The following is a 20,411-nucleotide window of genomic DNA, read 5'->3' as shown; positions in this document are numbered from 1 at the left end:
ATCTATGGGAGTGGGGGGGGGGGGGAGGGGGGAGACAAGTCGAGACAATGTGGTTGTAACACGTAACCAGGCCGTGGAATATATCAACACGGCCTCGAGTTGATCGTGACATGTCTCTACAGGTGGCTCTGTAAGATCAGGTTTCGAAGTGCTTTTTGGGGTAAAAAGAGTTTAACGTCGGAAAAGGTACGGAGCGAATCGACTGACGAGAAACCGCGAGTCGAGATTTCTCTTGATCACGTGATTCCCGTGTGAAGCACTCGCTGTACGCGAGACGCTGCTCTCAGAGCGCTCGGCGTTGTTGTTCTTGTTCTTGTTCTTGTTCTTGTTCTTGTTCGTCGTCGTCGTCGTCGTCGTCGTCGTCGTCGTCGTCGTCGTCGTCGTCGTCGTCGTCGTCGTCGTCGTCGTCGTTCTTCAGACAAAACCTTTCTATTAGGACTCGGCTCCTTTATATACACGATCCGGATATCCTTAAATCCTAAGCACATGTACACATCCTCACATAGACGGTGCCTTTTGAGAGCGTCTATCATGAACTTTTAAATATATTCGGACATTTGCTTTAAAGTTTCGAAAAGTTCACGTTACTATTAAAAGATTATTCCATTTAATGTGTTGTAATTTCGTAAATACGTAAATACACTATGACGGGTCTCGCTATTGGCTTAATCAAGGCACGTGACGAAATATCGGAATTTTTTTTTTTTTTTTTTTGCGACAAAACCTTTAGGATGCTGCTCTTGAACACATTTGTCCTTGTTATGAATGTAACGCTGAAAAACGAGGGATTTCCCCAAGGCAAAGATATTTCTGCTTTGTGACATCTGGGGGTGCTTCAGCAAGTCTGGAATCAGGCAGATTTGTCTTTGTGAAGGACTCATGAATCAAGCCACGTACAAGGTTGTCCTGGAAGTACACTTGCTTCCTTCTGCTCTGACAATGTTCCCAACTCTGAGGATTGGTTTTTCCAGCAGGACGATGCTCCATGCCACACAGCCAGGTCAATCAAGGTGTGGATGGAGGACCATCAGATAAAGACCCTGTCATGGCCAGCCCAATCTCCAGACCTGAACCCCATTGAAAACCTCTGGAATGTGGTCAAGAGGAAGATCGATGGTCACAAGCCATCAAACAAAGCCGAGCTGCTTGAATTTTTGTGCCAGGAGTGGCATAAAGTCACCCAACAGCAATGTGAAAGACTGATGGAGAGCATGCCAAGATGCATGAAAGCTGTGATTGAAAATCAGGGTTATTCCACAAAATATTGATTTCTGAACTCTTTCTGAGTTAAAACATTAGTATTGCGTTGTTTAAAAATGAATATGAACTTGTTTTGTTTGTATTATTTGAGGTCTGAAAACACTGAATGTGTTCTTCATTCGGCTGCTGCCGTTAGGGGTCACCACAGCAGATCATCCGTTATGATCCGCATACTGATTTGGCACAGGTTTTACGCCGGATGCCCTTCCTGACGCAACCCTGGTCGCCTCTTACGACACAGGGATAAGGATTGGGTTTCGCCATGATTCCGGGCTGCCTTACACCCTCTCATAGCGCATTATAATAAGATGCAAGTGTGTAGAGCTGTCAAACTTTGATATTTATTGTCATATATTGTATTACATAAACATTATATGCATGTCACAACACTATGCCTATTACAACTATGTCTATGTCTATGTCTATCACTAGTTGGAGAGCTTTTCTTGCCTCCTGAGGCATCCCAAAGCTTTTTCTTTGTCACTTACATTGAGCACATGAGCTTTCAATAGAATGTTAGCTAAAGTAGTACATGCAGCATTACTACTAGCTAAAGGTGCATCTACAGAGGATAACAGCTCAGCAAAATGAAATCGGTAACGCATTTTAGTCTTGTCATACAAATTATAGGCATTATGTACAAAAAAAGACGGTCGTCATAGTCTGCACACTCAATCCACCTCTATTCAAATTATCTCGAAACTCAGATGACACCTCGTTACCATCTTCATCATCAATGATCTCCTCCATACTAGTGCTATCGCCATATTTATGAACAAGGTGTCCGGCCAAATAAACTACTTTATGCTTAAGGGCATCGTCAGACCCAAAGAGATCCTGAGTGCCTTGAGGAGTAATCTCTTCAATGAGTTCACTGCGCTCATCTGGATTTATGGAAGTTGTACAGTTCTTGTCGCAATCAATCACACGAGAACTAGATTCGGGCATAATGTCATGCTTAATGAGTGTTTGCAAATTTACAATTTTATCTGCAGCCATAATGTCAACGACGTCAATGTAGAAGTTTCCACCACTTCTTTGCCTGGCTTGGTCGAAAAACTTTTCCAAAGCTTCATCTGCAAATATAGCAGGAATAACGTAGTCAAAGTCTTTCTCTGCCAGAAGCAATTTGGCAGCATCGACATTATTACGTGTGGACACAGTGAAGGTTTCAGCAGTTTACTGAGTTTGCTTTAGCTTACGACCACCACCTCCTTGCCATGCGCAGGTAGATATAATTTGGCAGGCCTGCTCCAGCCAAGTGAAACTTGTACAGTCTGCAGCTGTCCAAGGCTGTCTGGATTTGTCGCGCAGATGGATAGCTGAGAAACGGTCTTTCACGTTCATCATCTTGAACCACTCACTCATTATCTGGGTGAGGATGATTGTGCCTTTGCTGATGCCCAGTGAATCCTTGAAGGTCTTTAAAGCAGCGACAGTCTTGTCATTGAACACTTGGCATACCAATGGTACGCTCTGGCGTTGAAGGGGCTTGGGGAAAACAGCGGTGTGCGTTAACTTGGTTAAACGAATAGGAGTAGCCCGGTCGATCTCATAAACCTGAATATCACTCCAGTAAGCTTTGTACTCATTACCATCTACGACAAATGAGAGTGTCTTGCCATCAACAGTAATCCAGTTGTTGCGAACATTTTTGAAGATGTGCACGTAGTCGTACACGAAGAACATAGATTGCCCTTGAATTGACAGCACTTGGCAACTTCCTGGTCCTCCAAGTTTTGAATAAACACTGCGGTTGGTATTGCAATTGTCACGTATCAAAGAAATCACAGTACCGCCAACACCAACTACAGCAGATGCAGCTTCGATAAGGAGTTCCTTCAGCTGATCGGCAGTTAGTTTTTTGCAGGGCAAAATGCGTAGAATATAGCGTGGACCACCGAAATGGCAGGCAACTTCAACAACCATCGCATGTGAAGGAAGCATTTCATGTTCACCACCCGCTGCTGCATTTTGAGCATATCCTACAACATGCCTTCCAGAAAATCGCAATGTCTCGACCAGCTTTACCTCGTCAAACATTAAATTGACCAAATGCTGCTGTGGTTTAAGCTGGTCGAACAAGGTTTTGAGGTTGGAGTCCTGCTGACTACTAGCAAGCATCTGTTTTACCTTTTTTGTTGATGCTAGAATGATTAAGCCGGATCGACGAATCATTTTGTATGCACTGGGTGATATGTTGTGAAGCTGCATTGCGAAAATCATAATATCAGTATCAAATCGGTGACGATCAAGAGGTTTGAACATAAGATGCAGCTGCGACAGAAGGAAGGTGAAATGAGGAAGCTCGTGTGCCTCAGTCATCCAACAGAGTTGGCTTATTACAAGCTGAAGAATTTCCTTGCTTGTGCATTCATAGATGTTTCCTGGTCAGTTATGGATCTAATCTGGGAGCATTTTGAGAGCAGGATGTTCTTCTGCAAAGGAAAAAGTCATTTGGGCACCTCAATGCCATCTTTCTCAACTCTGTTCAAGAATAGAAATCCAAAAGGTGAGTGAACTTGTTGGAAATGAAAGAACTGCTTGACAGTTTGTCCACTAACATCAGTTCTTGATAGGTAAAGGTTTTCCTGGTCTTTTATGATGTCAAAGCCAGGAAAATAGGAGCTGATTTTAGCACAGAAGTGGTCGAAATCTTGGATATTGTCTGCAGCCTCATCAGCTGCCTGCATCTTCTTAGCTCTTGATTCTGACGTCGAAGATGATGTTGGGCGGGGGCTGAGGTCACCTGCTTCAAAGCTGATTTCGGTACTCCAGGAAATATTGAGGGGGTTCTTTGGGTCGTTTGCCACCCCGAACTGACACCCAATCACAATTGAAATGTGTCTCACAAATATATATCTCCTTTAAGCACCTCAAGCTTTCTTTCTCATTTGGCATTGCCAATATCCAGCTCTCCCTCACCTCAGGATCTTTTGGGAAGGATATGACCTTTACATAAGGCGTCCCATCATAGTTTCCTCTCCAACCAAAGCAGCTACAACGACATGGCATATTGTCACCAAAGCAGGAAACAACACAAAGATCCTGTGAGATCACCAGCTGGACAGTTTCTGAAAGAGAAACAAACAAAACATACATTAGTTAACGATGATAGAAATCAGCAAGTAGGTGCACAATGTCATGTTTTGTCATCGACTTTACAAAGGTTTTCCTCTATGAGTTAGACAAAAAATACCAAAATTCAGTAATTTGACCTTGAAATATGACCTTTTGACCTTGAATATGACCTCAGGTGGTGTTGAAAATGGCACTATTGAACTTGCCGTCCTCAAAAGCCCCTGTATTGATCCCGAGATCGTGTCTCCAGCCCTTCTCAAAGTCATTTTAGCCCCGGACTCAAGTTAATCCTTCAGACTCAAGTTACAAACCCCGAGATCGTGACGTTCCAGTCCTTCTCTATAGGAGTCTATGGTTCAATCCCACTCTTCCCTCCAGGTGTTTAAAACAGATGTTCACCACCATCTCTTCTCTTCCCACATCCAAAGCCATGATCTTTTCTACCCCCGTTGATCCGCCCCAATCCCACCTCCTTCAAATTCCCTGCTTTCCTTCCTGAAAGTTCCTGTAATGTCCATCTTGTATTCCCCATGTTCCCCACCCCATCTCTCTCCCTTGCACAGATATCCTAATATGTCTTCCCCACTGTTTTCTGCTTCCCTCTCCCATCCCTCCTGTCTCCTGCTCCCCTTGTGAAACGTTCTGTGTGTTAGCTCTTATACGGGGCTTGATTGTATTTGAAAAAATGGTGGGAATTCTTGGGGCCGTGAAAGCATAATAGTAGTTCCAGGATTGCTATTTAAGCTAGCTTTTAGATAAACCTACAAGAAGTGTAAAATGAGGGTATGTGGTGACTCGGTCGTGGTTTCCTGGTGAGGAGGGTGTATGATATGGACATTTTGGGATGAGCGATTACAGCATACAGCGAGCAAGACTACTGTTAAGATTTATGGTTGGTAAAGGCGCTGTCACACCTTGACGATTTAGCCAGCGTATGCCGACTTGTGAAAAATTTGTCGAAAACACTGGCACACGTCGAATACGTTATGGGTAAGTTTGTATACGTTAAGGGCACGCTGAAAAACACTGCCATACGTCGTAGTACATTGGCTTTCATCGTTGTACTTTGCGGTTGTCCTCATTTTTGCATGCTTGAAATTTTACGACATATGTCAGCGTATGACTCGCACGTTCCGCTACGCTGGCCATAAGTTGTAGTCACGTTATGCGATCGTTGACACACGTCGACACACGTTACTTGTAAGTTACTCATAAGTCGAACCACGTCGAGGTAATGATTAGCGTACCCGAAGCTTATTTATAACCTCTGAGTAACGTGTTGTAGGCACGTTACACGATCGTTGACACACGTCGAGGCACGTTATGCGATTGTTGACACACGTCGAGGCACGTTACTTGTAAGTTACTCATAGGTCGTAACACGTCGAGGTAATGTTTAGCGTACCCAAAACTTATTTCTAACCTATGAGTAACGTGCTTTGAACCGATGTGTAACGTACCTCCAATGCATATTGACGTATGTAGACGTATTTGATTGACGTCTTCCGGACGACCACAGAACTTACTGAACGTGTTTCTAATTTACAACTACCGTATAATGGCGTATTGGCAGCGTTTTTTTTTTTTTAAACAACAACAATAACTTCCGATATTTCGTCACGTGCCGTTACGTCACATCCGATTGCCTCTTCAGTTTACTCATGTCTTATTCTTAGTTCCTCCTCTGTGAATATTTTCTGTTTGAGGATATTGTCACGTCGACGTCGAAACTTAAAAGCAAATGTCCGAATACATTTTAAAATTCGTGATAGACTAAAAAAAAAAACAACTTCAGATATTTCGTCACGTGCCTTCACGGAGCCAAGAAGAAAAAAAAAATGTGCCTTGACGGAGAAAATAAGTTTCGGGTATGCTAAACATTACCTCGACGTGTTTCGACTGATGAGTAACTTACAAGGAAGTTGTGTCGACGTGTGTCAAAGATCGCATATCGTGCCTACAACTTATTCCCAGCGTAGCGGAACGTGTGAGCCATACGGCGAGTGCATCGTAAAATTTTCAGCATGCTTGAAATTTCACGACGTACGAGACGTACCACGAAATATGACAGCGTACTTCATAGTTTTTCAGCGTGCTCTTAACGTATACACAACTTACCCATACCGTATTCGACGTGTGCCAGCTTGGTTCGGCAAATTTTTCATAGGTCGGCATACGCTGGCTAAATCGTCAAGGTGTGACTGCATGGTTGACACTTTCAATTTTCAGGCGGTTATGATTTAAATCGGCGTGCGGCAGTTTTTTAACAGGCTACGCCACGAGTTCGTCGGCGATACGTGCAGCGCGCTATGCCTAAGTTAAACTATCGTTGGGCATAGGTTGTGAACGCCGAAAACAGGCTAATCCCCTCTTCCTGTGCAGGCTGGAGTTCCTCAAGGTAGCGTTCTGGGCCCTGTTCTTTTTCTGGTTTTCATCAATGATCTCTCGGACTCTCTGGAAAATCCTCTATTTCTCTTTGCCGATGACTCAACCCTCTGCCGTACCATCTGTCATCCCTCAGCCCGGCAAGCAGCAGCTTCTTCGCTCACTGCAGATCTGGATAAAATCACAAACTGGTCCAACACGTGGAACATGTCTTTCAATCCAGACAAATCTCACACTCTCACTATGTCTCTTCGAAAGGACCGTTTACAAAACCCCCCCATCCACTTTCTCAACAATCCTCTGGAAGAAGTCTTTTCTTTCAAGCTTCTGGGTCTCACTATCTGCCATGACCTTTCCTGGGAAAGTCACATTTCCAACCTTGCCTCAAAAGCCAGTCGCCGACTGGGAATCCTCCGTCGTGCAAAGTCCTTCCTCGGCCCTCTTGAGCTCCTGACCACTTACAAAGCTTTTGTCCGTAGCCTGATGGAGTACTGCTCTCCCCTCTGGGCTGGTGCTCCTGCCTCCCACCTTTCTCGACTTCACGCTGTCGAAACCAGGGCTTTTAAGATCATTGGCATCTCCCGCAATGAAGCTGAGTCTTTGGGCCTCTCACTCAATCACCGCAGGTTGGTCGGTGGTCTTTCTGTCTTCTACCAACTCCTTTCCAGCCGTGCCCCCAGTTCTCTCTCTGCGATTTGTCCCAACCACATTTCCACAGGGCGCTCAAGGTCCGCCAACAACCCCCTTCTGGTAAAACTACCAAAATCACGAATCACTGCTCATCTTCACTCTTTCATTCCTCTTTTTTCCCGCCTTTGGAATAAACTTCCTCACTCTATTCTTTCCCATTCTTCCCTTCAGGCTTTCAAAACAGCTGTTCACCACCACCTCTTATCTTCCCCCATCCAAATCCTCGATCTTTTCTACCCCCGATAATCCACCCAAGCCCACTTCCTTCAATTCTCCTGCTTTCCTTCCTGAAAGTCCCTTTAATGTCCATCTTCCCCTCGCCATGTTCCCCGTCCCATCCCCATCCCTCTCCCTTCCACAGTTCACCTGTGTCTGTTCCCCAATGTTTTGTCCCTTCCACTCCCGCCCCTCTTGTCTCATGCCTCCTTGCTGTGAGTTGTGTGTTAGCTCTCATACGAGCCTCGACCAAGGTATACAAAAAAAAAAAAAAAAAAAAAAAAAAAAAAAAGCATTCGTTGGTATAAGTTATCTATAAGACAACGAAACGTTCTGTGCCCATTACTAATAACTTATGCATACAACCAACACGTCATGAATACGACAAAAACTTAAAAAAAAAAAAAAACATCTAAATTTCAGCGTACGCCAACGTTTTACATACATTTTTATACGTTGCCATTGCTGGCTAAATCGTCAAGGTGTGACAGCGCCTTAAGACTGGAGGAAAGCAATTGGATTTTAGGAGGGTAGGACTTTCTCTTGTGCACTGCCAACTTGATGTCATGTGACCCACCACAATACTGGTATGTCCAATCACCTGGATGAAAATTTGATTTGCTTTCCATTGTTTGTTTTTTTTAAGAAATGAAATTGGAAGTTGTTCCTCATGAGTTACTCTACATACACTGTTAAATCTGTGTAGTACTATATACACATACGTATCAGCGTATGTCTCGTACATTTGTTTGACTGCTAGTGCTGTGAGTTTTGTATTTCTGAATTCATTTTGGCCTGGTCAAATACATTATTTTTTTTGTTGTTGTTGTAGTAGAAGCCATGTCAGGTATTGGAGCATGTGCCAGAGCAGTGCGTTGCTGCGTCTTCCGTTCACCGCTACTTCAGGGGCCTCTGTCTGGCCATCCCCCAGGCAGATGCCCGGCCCACCCCCATCTCCTTGAGATGCTGATCAACCTGCTGCAATCACGAGGAACGTGGTCGGTCCATTGGCCTCCTCCATTCACGAGACTTCCTTGGTGAGCAGGATTAGCATCAGGAAAATGAGCCACATGTCCATACAGCTGCAGCTGATGCTCACGGACTATGCAGGTAACAAATCTCATTTGAGTCTCTCGAAGCAACCGCTTGTTGAACACAAAGTCTGACCAGCGATAGTCAAGGATTCTCTGAAGAGACCTAGTACCAAAGGAATTAAGTCTCCGTCTCAGATCCCTGGTCAGAGTCCAAGTCTCACATCCACAGAGCAAGACTGGAAGCACCAAGGACCTGAAGACTCGGACTTTTGTCGTCCCGCACAGGTACCAGCAGAGCCACATCCCATGATCCAGTGAATCCATGACTCCCCAAGCCCGACTCAGACGTCTATTGACCTCTGACTCACAGCCAGCAGAGACATGAATATCACTGCCAAGGAAAGTGAATCTCTCCACAACCTCAACATCCAAACCACAAACGGGCACAGACAGGACAACAGCATCCAATATGTCATTGAAAGCCTGGATCTTAGTTTTGACCTCGGAAACCCGTAATCCCAGCGGCTCAGACTCCTCATTCAGCACCTCGAGGGCACCCAAAAGGATTTCTCATGTCAAAGAAAGACGACTGCATCATCTGCGAAATCAAGGTCAGAGATCTTGACATTCCCAAATGATGCACCAGAGCTTGATCTCTCCAACATCCTCCCCAGAATCCAGTCCATACAAGTGCTGAAAAGTGTGGGGGCAAGTACACCCCCCTGACAAACTCCAGTTACAAATGGAAATAAGTCACATCTCACAGCACTCTCAGTACCAGAGTATAGTTCAGACATCAGATCGATCAGTTTTGGTGGCACTCCACAAAGACCAAGAATCCTCCAGAGGGCATCCCGATTCACTGAATCAAACGCTTTACAGAGATCAACATAGGCTGCAAGCAGCCCCTGCCGAAACTCTCGTCTGGGTTCGGTGAGGACCCAAAGAGCAAGGATATGGTCAATCATTCACCTATTTGGTGTAAAGCCTGACTGCTTTGTCAAGCAGATGGTGGCGAACCCTATCAAGAATTATCCAAGCAAAGACCTTGCCCTGCACTGAGAGCAGCGTCACCCCTCAGTAGTTGTTGTAGTCTTGGCGATCACCCTTCCCTTTCCAGAGAGGGCCAACAAGGCCCCTCTTCCAGTCAGTTGGGATGATGCCTGTGTTCCAGGCAGAGCACAGAACTGCATTCAACGACACGAGTGCAGCATTTCCACCAGCCTTGAGAAGTTCGGCATGGATGCCACAGATCCCTGGAGCTTTACCCCATTTCAACCGGTTCACCGCAGCCTTTGTTTCCACAAACGAAGGTGGACCACAGTTGATTGGAGGGTCAGCAACAGTGAATGTAACACCCCTGACGTCCAACTCGAGAGCTGGGGGATCAGCCTGGTACAACCGCTCAAAGTAACTGGCCCAGCGGGCCTTCACTTCGGACTCCTCTGTAAAGAGCCTACCACCTTCCATTCTAACTGCAGTACACCGAGGGATGGGCTTTGATGAACGCAATGCGCGAATTCCCCTGCAAGCAGGACGAGAATCATTTGACCACAGGTGATGCTCCACCCCCATCACAGATTCTTCGCACATCGGCCTCCTTGTCCACCCTTAGCACACGTACAATTTTACGCCTCAGCTCCCTGAACAGCTCAGCTCTGCCATTCAGCCTGGCCCTGTGACTGGTCAATGGTATCCAGTGTCCCTTGAGAGACAAAATTCTTATTTGCCCTTCGGTGAGTTCCAAGACATCCACCGGCAACATTAAGGAGGTGGTCTTGAAGGCACTTCACAACTCTTCAGGATCTCCCAAAGCACCCAGACCCCCCCCCCCCAAAATCGCCACTCAGCATGTTCGCAAACTCCTCAGCTACCCTCTCATCCTTGAGCTTACCAACATCCAGCCTCGGCTGGAATGGTACAATTCTCCAGGATTTAAGGTGCTGCTACATCAAGCCTGTGATCAGTATTGAGGAACTGAGCACTCCGGTCGACCCTACAGTTCTGGATCATCCTCCAGCGGCCATCAACGAGCACATGGTCAATCTCCTTTGCCACACCGTCAGCGTTGGAATACCAAGTCCAGCGATGAGCTTGTGGGCGCTGAAACCATGAACCAGCCACCCAAAGATTGTGACTTCTTGCAAAGTCAAGGAACTTGGTGCTATTCAGGTTCACAGTTCCGGACCCATGGGGACCAACACACATCTCATAACTATCCCGATTGCCCCAATCCCGTCATCCGGTGAGCTGCACTGCAAAGGGAAGCTGCACAGAAGGTACTCCCATGGAGTGGGTTTTCAGATTTTGTTTTTGTCCTTTGAGAATGTTTTGCGGAACGAAAGGTTTTACAGTGGCCGGAGTGCAAATCCTCTGAATAAGAAGTAACCCAACTGCAGGAGGACGTCCGCAGACACTGGGGCACTCAATATGGATGACTGTTGGCTCACAAGGAGCTCCTCCACTCCACTGTTTTTAATCCTGCTGGGTTTCCATATCCAAACACCCTCCTCACCAAAAAAGCTGGTGGAGGAGACTGTTTAGTCGCCGACAACCCGACCATGGAACAGGTTAGTACAGGTTTACATGACACCTGAAGCAAGTCACGGATCTGATCTGGCCTGACTTGACAACAGCAGCCACCGTAAAACCCTTCACTCCGCAAAACAAGAAAAATGCAACGTAGTAGTAGCAGTTAGTAGTAATATTCACTCCATCTCTCACATTTTTTTTGTCTCGTATTTGTTTTTAAATATGGGGTCACCTGAGTTAGCCAGTCTTAAGACTTTTGATTGCCTGTCTGCCAGATGTAACCAGAAGCCGACACTTTGTCATTGATCATTTCACAACCCAGATTGTCAGGTCAGGCCAGAATTAGATCTTCTCTCTCAATGGACAGAGCTTGGTGGCAGGATTTGCACTCTGACCACCATAAAACCCTTCAAAATGCAAAACAAGAAAAATGCAAATAAAATTGAAAACCCACTCTGTGTGAGTACCTCCTGTGCAGCTGCCCTTTGCAGGACAAATCACCGGTTCACAGGTTTGGAGCAAAGCCTTTGGGACCCCCCACTCTTTGATGATAGGAAGAAAACCACGGGGTAACCTTCCCTGGTCAAATTGTGATAGTGTGTGTCTGGGTGGTGCTGAGGTGTTGTCCATCAGACGGTGGTCACTTTGGGTGGGTGCCTGGAATGTCCTATCCGTAAGAGAGGATGATCACCTGTCTCTGATCTGAGCTCGTGTTTGAACATCGGTATTGCAGCACTCTCTGAGGTTCGGAGACCAGATAATGGCAAAATCATGACGGGTGGTTCCAAATACTATTGGTCGAGTCGCTCTGATGGTTACCATGCCCAAGGAGTTGCTGAAGCTGTGTTCAATAAACTGACTCCTATGATAATTGAGGTAACACCGGTCAACGAGTGTATTATAAGATGAAGGATTTCCCATTCCTTGGGTGTCATTTCCCTGGTCTCTGTATATGCTCCAACTGAGGCGAGTGATCTCACCGTCAAGGATGCATTCGATGCCGCACTCGAGTCTGTGGTTGATCAGTGCCACAGGCGAGATGCTCTTCTGGTCTTGGTGGATGTCAATGCATTGACTGGAACTGATAGGGATGGTTATGAGACATGTGTTGGTCCCTATGGGTCTGGAACTGTGAATGAGAATCACAACCAAGGTCATGGACTTAAGGTGGCTGGTTCATGGTTTCAGCGCCCACAGACTCATCACTGGACTGGTGAAGCAACCTTGTGCACTCAATTTGGTGTGCACAAGGTTGCTGCAGCTCGACAAAAAACATATGTTAATATGCGTCAATTATGGTTTAACCGAAGAAATAAGAATGGGTGTCGGGACACGTCTTTCTTTTGTAACTTTATGAGTTTTAACAGTAGAAATACAAATGACTCCTCAAAATATTTCTGGGACATTCATCTTGTTAATGTATCTCAGAATAATTAACTTCAACCTTCAGCAAAGATCACAGAATGGTCATCAAGTGCAAACTCAGTGCCTCAACGGAGACAAATATAAAATGTTTCTTTTTTTTTCACTTTAAAAAAAAAAAAAACATTCTTCCTACATTTGTAAGTGTACTTGTTAATAATATTTTATATTTCAACATTACGTGATGTGTTTTCTAATAATTATTGCATGTTGTTGTTGTTGTTCGTCTTTCGGCTGCTCCCGTTAGGGGTCGCCACAGCGGATCATCCGTTATGATCCGCATACTGATTTGGCATAGGTTTTTTTTTTTTACGCCGGATGCCCTTCCTGACGCAACCCTGGTCACCTCGTACAACACAGGGATAAGGATTGGGTTTCGCCATGATTCCGGGCTGCCCTACACCCTCTCATAGCGCGACCCAGCGCAGAGCCCCCGTCCGCAAGCGATCCTCCGAGTAGCCGGAATACAGGCGCACGCCACTACGCCTGGTCTATTAATTATTGCATATTCGTGCAAATTATACATGGACCTGTGTATATATTTTGGGGTTGAAATAATGGTAATCTTGTTGAACTATTAGCATATAATATTTTCTTTGTTTTTTTTCAGGTATGACTGTCCTGAAGGACTGTCCCAAGTAAATGCATGAGGAGCACGAGTCTCCCCCTGATGCAGCATTAGACATTGCTTCGATAGACTAACCCCACACCTAACGACTCAATAGATGTAGTCTAACCAGTAATGCTTTGCTTCATAGTATAGACTAGTACAGATTACAGATTCAAAATGGACAGCAGTATAAGCAGGAGTCCGGGTATAAGACTTGTACGAAAGAAAAGCAGAATATCAAGTAACCTCAACAAATGAATTAAATGTCAGAGAGACATAAAGGGACAGAAGCTGCAAACGGCATCTCAATATTCCATTTCGAAGTTCATTGAAGCTTCACATTTCAGATGATGAAGTCTCACAGCTAATCGAGCCTGAAATAAATCAGAACTTGCTGACTGTTGGTGATGTGAAATGGCACAAAGCATGCTACGCAAGCTATACAAGTGCAAGAAATCTTACGTGTACCGAGTGTGGTTTTACTGGTGAAGACATCGCAGATCCATCGTCAGGTCCTCAGACCAGAAAGTCTCTTTCCTTAATAAATTGGTCCCTGTGTCTGATCTGCCAACAGGCCAAATGTAGTGGTGAAAGGGTAACGTCACAGGACCTTCCAACTCAAGTGCATGGAACTTTATTAAAAGCAGCCGAACATCGAAAAGATGAAACGATGATACGAAGTTCTTGGCAAGGAAGTTATTGCACTGGAGGCACTGGAAATGTTTTGAGGGGTCATTTGTATTTCTACTGTTAAAACTCATAAAGTTACAATAGAAAGACGTACTCTTACCCCCATTCTTATTTCTTCAGTTAAGCCATTGATGCATATTGACATTTGTTTTTTGTCGAGCTGGAGCTACCTTGTACCCACCTAATTTTCTGCACTGCCACCCAGGTGATACACTGTGTTGATGGGCCTATCAAATGAAACTGTCAAACCTTTGCCGGGAAAGAAAGTAAACATCTGAAATTTAGATCCCAAGCTCCCAGATGATCAAATGAGATTTGTTACCTGCATTGTCCGTGAGCGTCAGTTGTGGCTGTATGGACATGTTGCTCGTTTTCCTGACGCTGATCCTGCTCACCAGATTTTCTCAGCAAGGGAGTCTCGTGAGTGGAGGAGGCCAATCGGCCGACCACGTTCCTCGTGGTTGCAGCAGCTTGATCGGTCAGGCATCTGTCTGGGAGATGGTGAGATGGAGGCCCCTGGAGTACCGGCGGACAGTGGACACAGCGATGCACTGCTCCAGCGCATGCTCCCATTCCTGACCTGACTTGAATGAACTACTACCCTTTATCCTTCAAAATATTCTATTGTAATTATACATCTCCTTTCTTTGCCTTTGCAGGAAGGCGATAAAACAGATCCACATTGAAAAATGATCGACAGTGGGAAAAATGTCCAGAAATGAAGATTTTCAAGACCAAACTCTGGAGAGCATTGCAATTTGGCAACATTTGGTTGACCAAGGCAAGGAACTGCCATCTTCGCGCCGATATCCTCCACCACCAAAACCACGAAGACGTGTCAAATTCAAAACCAAAGGTGGCACTGGGGAACGCTGCACTCGTACAGCATTAAGGAAGACTGAATATTTTTCTCACCAAGTGTTATACAACCAAAACAAAGATTTACTGGCACAGTTTGTCCTCGATAGTAAAGACGCTAGAACATGTCCCTTCGAGCCATGTGTCATTGTGCAAACACTTCGAGAAACCTGGGAGAAACCGAATGATAAATTTGTCCATCTTGAACACAACGTTCCCTCCATCGACCTTAATTATTTTGCCCTTGCATCCGAAATATCCCAAGCGGAGATTGAAAATGGCCTTGCTGAGATGCAAAATAGCAGTGCACCTGGGCCAGACGGACTTGACCTGTCTCGGCTTGTGAAGATGAACAAAGACACTGACTTTTTGCACAGATTGTTCAACAGCTTTTTAAAAAGTGGAACCATCCCATGTCAGATTAAAGAATGTCACTCCAGATTAATTCCCCAGACTGTTGATGCTGTGGGATCGCAGGATATAACAAACTGGAAACCAATAACCTTCGGCTCTATAATCCCCCGGGTTTTTAGCGCTATCTTTGCAGAAAGACTGAGAGCGGCTTGTCCGATTCACTGGCTACAAAAGGGCTTTATGAATATATCCCATTGCTGTGAAAATATTGGGACGCTTTCCAACATCATGCGGCATGCTAAAGACAATGCTGAACAGTTAGCTATGGTGAAGATAAACTGTAACAAAGCCCTTAACACAATATCTCACTTGCACATCCGTGAGGCACTACGTGCAAGGAATATTCCTGAACATATTGTGCATCTCATCCTTGATGTCTTCACTGGGGCAACTACTTCGTTGGGCAAAATTGATGGAAACCACATAAACCTAAATGCTGGTCTTAGACAAGGTGATCCACTTTCCCCTCTTCTCTTCAAACTTGCTCTAGACCATCTCTTCAATAAACTTGAATGTTCAGGCACCCCGTACAAATTTATATTTCATGATGATGGTACTGTGGTAGCAAACTTGGGTGTATTCAATGATGAGAACGTGACGGTGGAGAGGGAAACGGATTTTTCTTGGAGTTGCTCCGTTAAATTGTGCTGCCTAGCTTTTGCAGAGGAAATAATTCTGATCAGTGATAGCTGGTTAGGAATGCAAAACAACCTCAAAATAGTAAGCACATTTTGTGTGCAAACCGGCCTTCAGCTCGATGTCTGTAAGACGCGTGGCTTCTTCCTGACTCCACTAAATCAAAACACCAATTCACTCCCTGTATGTCCATGGATTCTGAATGGTGAAGAAATTTCGGTGCTTGAAACTCATAAGTACAAGCAGAGCTTCATTCCACAGCTGTACCCTTGGATTCCTCTGGATAAAATGGATATGGAAGGAACTCTCCAGACTTGGATTGAAAGAATAAAGTGTGCACCGTTGAAGCCAACACAAAAAATGGACGTCCTGAAGTCCCATGCCATACCCAGGCTGATGCATGTGTTGAAGTATCAAACTACACGGAAAAGCACCTTGTGTGCTATGGATGATTTGATAGCAAAGGCAGTGAAGAGCTTGCTTCACCTTGCTCCTCACACTGTGGATGGTTTCTTGTATTGCAGAGAGGAGGATGGTGGTCTGGGAATAATACGACTGGCTAAAGCCGTTCCAGAGATGATTGTTAAAAGGGACATCAGCTTGACTTTGGACTCCAGCCCGGTGTGTAGAGTGATCGCGCTTGGCTCGCGCTCCGGCCTGACGCTCAAACGACGTATTGACAAGCTCGGGCTCAAGTTCACCGGCACTGGCATTTTCCAAAGCAGATGGCGAAGCGACGAACTGATCAACTGGAGAAGTCAAATGGTGCTGGACACAGGGCTGTGTGTGTTCAAAAACGATCCCATCAGCAATTACTGGCTCAAAAATTTGAAATTTGGGCAACCGAATGAAACAATTTTGGCACTAAAGGTAAGGTCAAACACGATCCAAACCAAAGCAACACTGAGTGAAGGACAAGCAAAAAAAGATCAGAAGTGTCGCCATTGCAGTGCAAAGAAAGAAACGTTGTCACACATAATTACCCAGTGCCCGGCGATAATGCGATTTCGCACAACACAACACCAACGCATCTGCGATCGGTTAGCGAGACTAGCTCGAGCGTCAGGTTGGACATGCACAAAGAAAACCACAATCCAAGATGAAAAAAGCAATGTTCGCACACCTGACCTCATCTTTGTGAAGAACAAACATGCAATTGTCATCGACGTAATCGTCCCTTTTGAAAAGGACTTGCCGGCATTGCTCGAGTTGTACAGGGAAAAGCGGCGAACTTACTCCTCGTTTGTAAACACGATAAAAAGAATCCTCAACTGCAATTACGTTGAAGTGCATGGTTTCCTTATCGGTGGAAGAGGAAAATGGTTCAGAAAGAACAACGAAATCCTTCAACAAATAGGCGTCCGTAATGCAAGGAAAGAAGCGGAGCACTTTGCCCACATGACGTTCCTGCAAACCGTCCAGATGCTAAATCATTTTGGCACCAACTAATCCTGCAACAGGTCGAGGCTGAACAAATGAAATTGTTTGCTCAAAGCGAACAGCTTCATTCAGTGTGGTTTCATTCTTCCACAAAAGCAGGGATCGATACAACATCTGGACCTCTGACAGCAAATAAAGAAACTGCAAAGCAGGGATCATTGAGATGATGATGATGATGATAATGATTGTTATTTTTCCTGTTTTCTCGTTCACATGAACACGATATTGATATTTTGATTCATTGATGCATTCAAAGATCTTGGAGCATTGTATTTTGTCAATAAATTCTTCCTTTTAACACTTTTGAGTGATTGCATGTGTAGAAGAAATTTTAAGTCATCCTGTACATTCGAGTCATTGATTTAACAAACAACATAAACAAATACATACACACAAATACATATGTGCATATAGAGGAATCTGGAGAGAAGAATACAGTCTTTCTCCAGATCTCTGAGATGCATGGAAATGTTGAGTTCTTTAAATAGTGTTCAGTGAGACATAATTCTTTTTTATTTCCAAACGCTGGTGCCACAGTTTATATTCCCAGGTGGAGATCATTTTCAACCTTCGTGCAGCCGCCAGCTTGATTTGGTTGAAGGATTGCAGCACATATTTCAAACCCATATGCGTAGATTCTCTCCCGGCACAGAATGACACACATCATTTTAATTTTTTTTTTGTATACAATATCAAGGCTTGTGTGAGAGCTAACACACAACGCACAGCAAGGGGGGGGGGGCATGAGACAAGAGGGGTGGGAGTGGGAAGGACAAAACAGTGGGGAACAAAGACTGTGGAAGGGTGAGGGATGGGGTGGGGTACACTGGCTAAACAAGATGGACACGACATGGACTTTCTGGAAGGAAAGCAGCGAATTTGAAAGAGGTGGGTTTGGGGTGGATGAACGGGGGTAGAAAAGATCGAGGTTTTGGATGGGGAAGATAAGAGGTGGTGGTGAATAACTGTTTTAAAGGGCTGGAGGGAAGAATGGGATTGAACAGAGTGTGGGAGTTTATTCCAAAGGCAGGAAAAAGAGGAATGAAAGAGTGAAGGTGAGCAGTGATTCGTGATTTTGGTAGTTTTACCAGAAGGGGGTTGTTTGCGGACCTTGAGCGCCCTACGGAAATGTTGTGGGGACAAATCGCAGACAAGAGCAGGGGGTGAGACTGGAGAGGAGATGGTAGAACACAGATCACCAACCTGCCTGCGGTTTAGAGAGTGAGAGGCCCAAAGACTCAGCCTCATCACAGGAGATACCAATGATCCTAAATGCCTTGGTTTCCACAGGGTGAAGCAGGGAAAGGTGAGTGGCAGGTGCACCAGCCCAGAGGGGAGAGCAGAACTCCATCAGGCTGCGGTCGCAAGCTTTGTCTGTGGTCAGAGCTCAGGTGGGCCGAGGAAGGATTTTGCACGATGGAGGATTCCCAGACGGCGACTGGCTTTTGAAGCCAGGTTGGAAATGTGGCTTTCCCAGGAAAGATCATGGCAGATAGTGAGACCCGGAGGCTTGAATGAAGACTTCTTCCAGAGAATTGTTGAGAAAGTGGATGGAGGGGGTTTTCTACCCGGTCCTTTCGGCGAGACATTGTGAGAGTGTGACATTTGTCAGGATTGAAAGACATGTTCCACATGTTGGACCAGTTTGTGATTTTATCCAGATCTGCAGAGAACGAAGAAGCTGCTGCATGCTGGTCTGAGGGATGACAGATGGTACGGCAGAGGGTGGAGTCATCAGCAAAGAGATAAAGAGGATTTTCCAGAGAGTCGGAGGGATCATTTATGAAAACCAGAAAAAGACCAGGGCCCAGAACGCTGCTGTGAGGAACTCCAGCCTGGACAGGAAGAGGGGATGAAAGAACTCCATTTAGGGCCACACGTTGACTGCGACAGGAGAGGAAGTCTGCATGCCATAAGTGGAGTTCACCTTGGATACCATCGGAAGAGAGTTTGGTGAGCAGGGCAGGGTTCAGACCGTGTCAAAAGCATGTGATATGTCTAGAGATATGGCTCTGATTTCATGTCTGGCATTGAGGACCTCCATCCATTGATAGGAGAGCAGAAGCAGCATGTCCAGGGTAGAGTGACCTGGTCTGAAACCAAATTGATGATCGGAAATCAGGCCATTGGAGAAGAGGAAGGATTTAATGTCTGAAGCGATGATGGATTTCATAACCTTGCTGATGATTGGGAGAAGGCTGATTGGTCTGTAGTTACTGGGATCTGTTTTTGCACCTTTTTTATGCAGGGCAGTGATGTTTGCTGATTTCCAAGCAGATTGCAGATGACCTTGAGCAAATGAGAGGAAGGTGACTATCACAGAGAGAGGGTGAGCAAGAGCAGAGGAGCAGGTTTTAGGACACGTGGGCTGATGCCGTCTGGACTAGTTGCAGAATCTGAGTTGAGGTTTAACAGCAAGCTCTCCACCTTGTCAGGAGAAAAGGAAACAGAGTCCAGAGACATTTGGGTACGACTGAGTAAGGTGGGTGCAAAAAGAGATGGGTTTCGGACACAATATTTCGATGCAAACACCGAGTTTAGGCATTCAGCCTTTTCACGTGCGGTATCAGCAGTGCGGCCATTTGAGGTGAGGGAGGGGATGGAGGGGGAACATCCACCAGCAACAGATTTGATTAGACACCACCAGTATTTGAGGAGGGAGTGAGGTTTGAGAGTTCAGACTTGAGCTGAGAAAGATGTTGTTTTCTGGCTCTCCTGAGGGTCGATACACACTTGTTCTGAGCTTTGTGGAAGGAACTGAGATTACCCTCAGTTGGGTTACCTCTCCGTGAAGCAAAGGCAAGTTGTTTCAGGACAACTGCCTTGCCACAAGCTTCAGTGAACCAAGGGCGGGTGGAAGGGTAGGACAACTGTTCCGGGTTTGGAGCATCGGCAGGTTCTCTCAGGGGTCTCTGCTGACTTTCTCAAAGTTAAGTCTCCGGTTGATTTTTGTCCTGTTTTAACTGTTTATTTTCTCACCTCTATATTACTGTGTGTTTCAAGTTTGGTTTTGTTTCAAAAATCGTGCTATTTTGTGAGTTTTCGTCGACCTTGTCTTACAGGATTCCTTGAGGCCTACCCATCCTCACCCTCAAGGTGTACGATCATTTTTGTTTGTATTCTCTCCCTATTACCTTCAATTC

The 20,411-nt window shown here is 45.3% G+C and overlaps 1 long non-coding RNA gene across 1 annotated transcript in view; it reads right to left on the bottom strand.

Moving 5' to 3' along the window:
- Positions 1-3,061: 3,061 nt before the first annotated feature.
- The window catches only part of LOC147022473 (uncharacterized), a 38,058-nt gene continuing 20,708 nt past the window's right edge, over positions 3,062-20,411 (bottom strand). The window contains exon 4 of the long non-coding RNA XR_015061267.1: positions 3,062-4,334. This is a non-coding gene — a long non-coding RNA (uncharacterized LOC147022473). The remainder of the gene's footprint in view (positions 4,335-20,411) is intronic.

Source organism: Eptatretus burgeri, chromosome 8 (assembly GCF_056783735.1).
Source record: "Eptatretus burgeri isolate ZD-2024b chromosome 8, Ebu_testis_v1, whole genome shotgun sequence".
NCBI lineage: Eukaryota > Metazoa > Chordata > Myxini > Myxiniformes > Myxinidae > Eptatretus > Eptatretus burgeri.
Note: the sequence above shows the minus strand (reverse complement) of the source record. Positions and strands in the feature narration are given on the sequence as shown.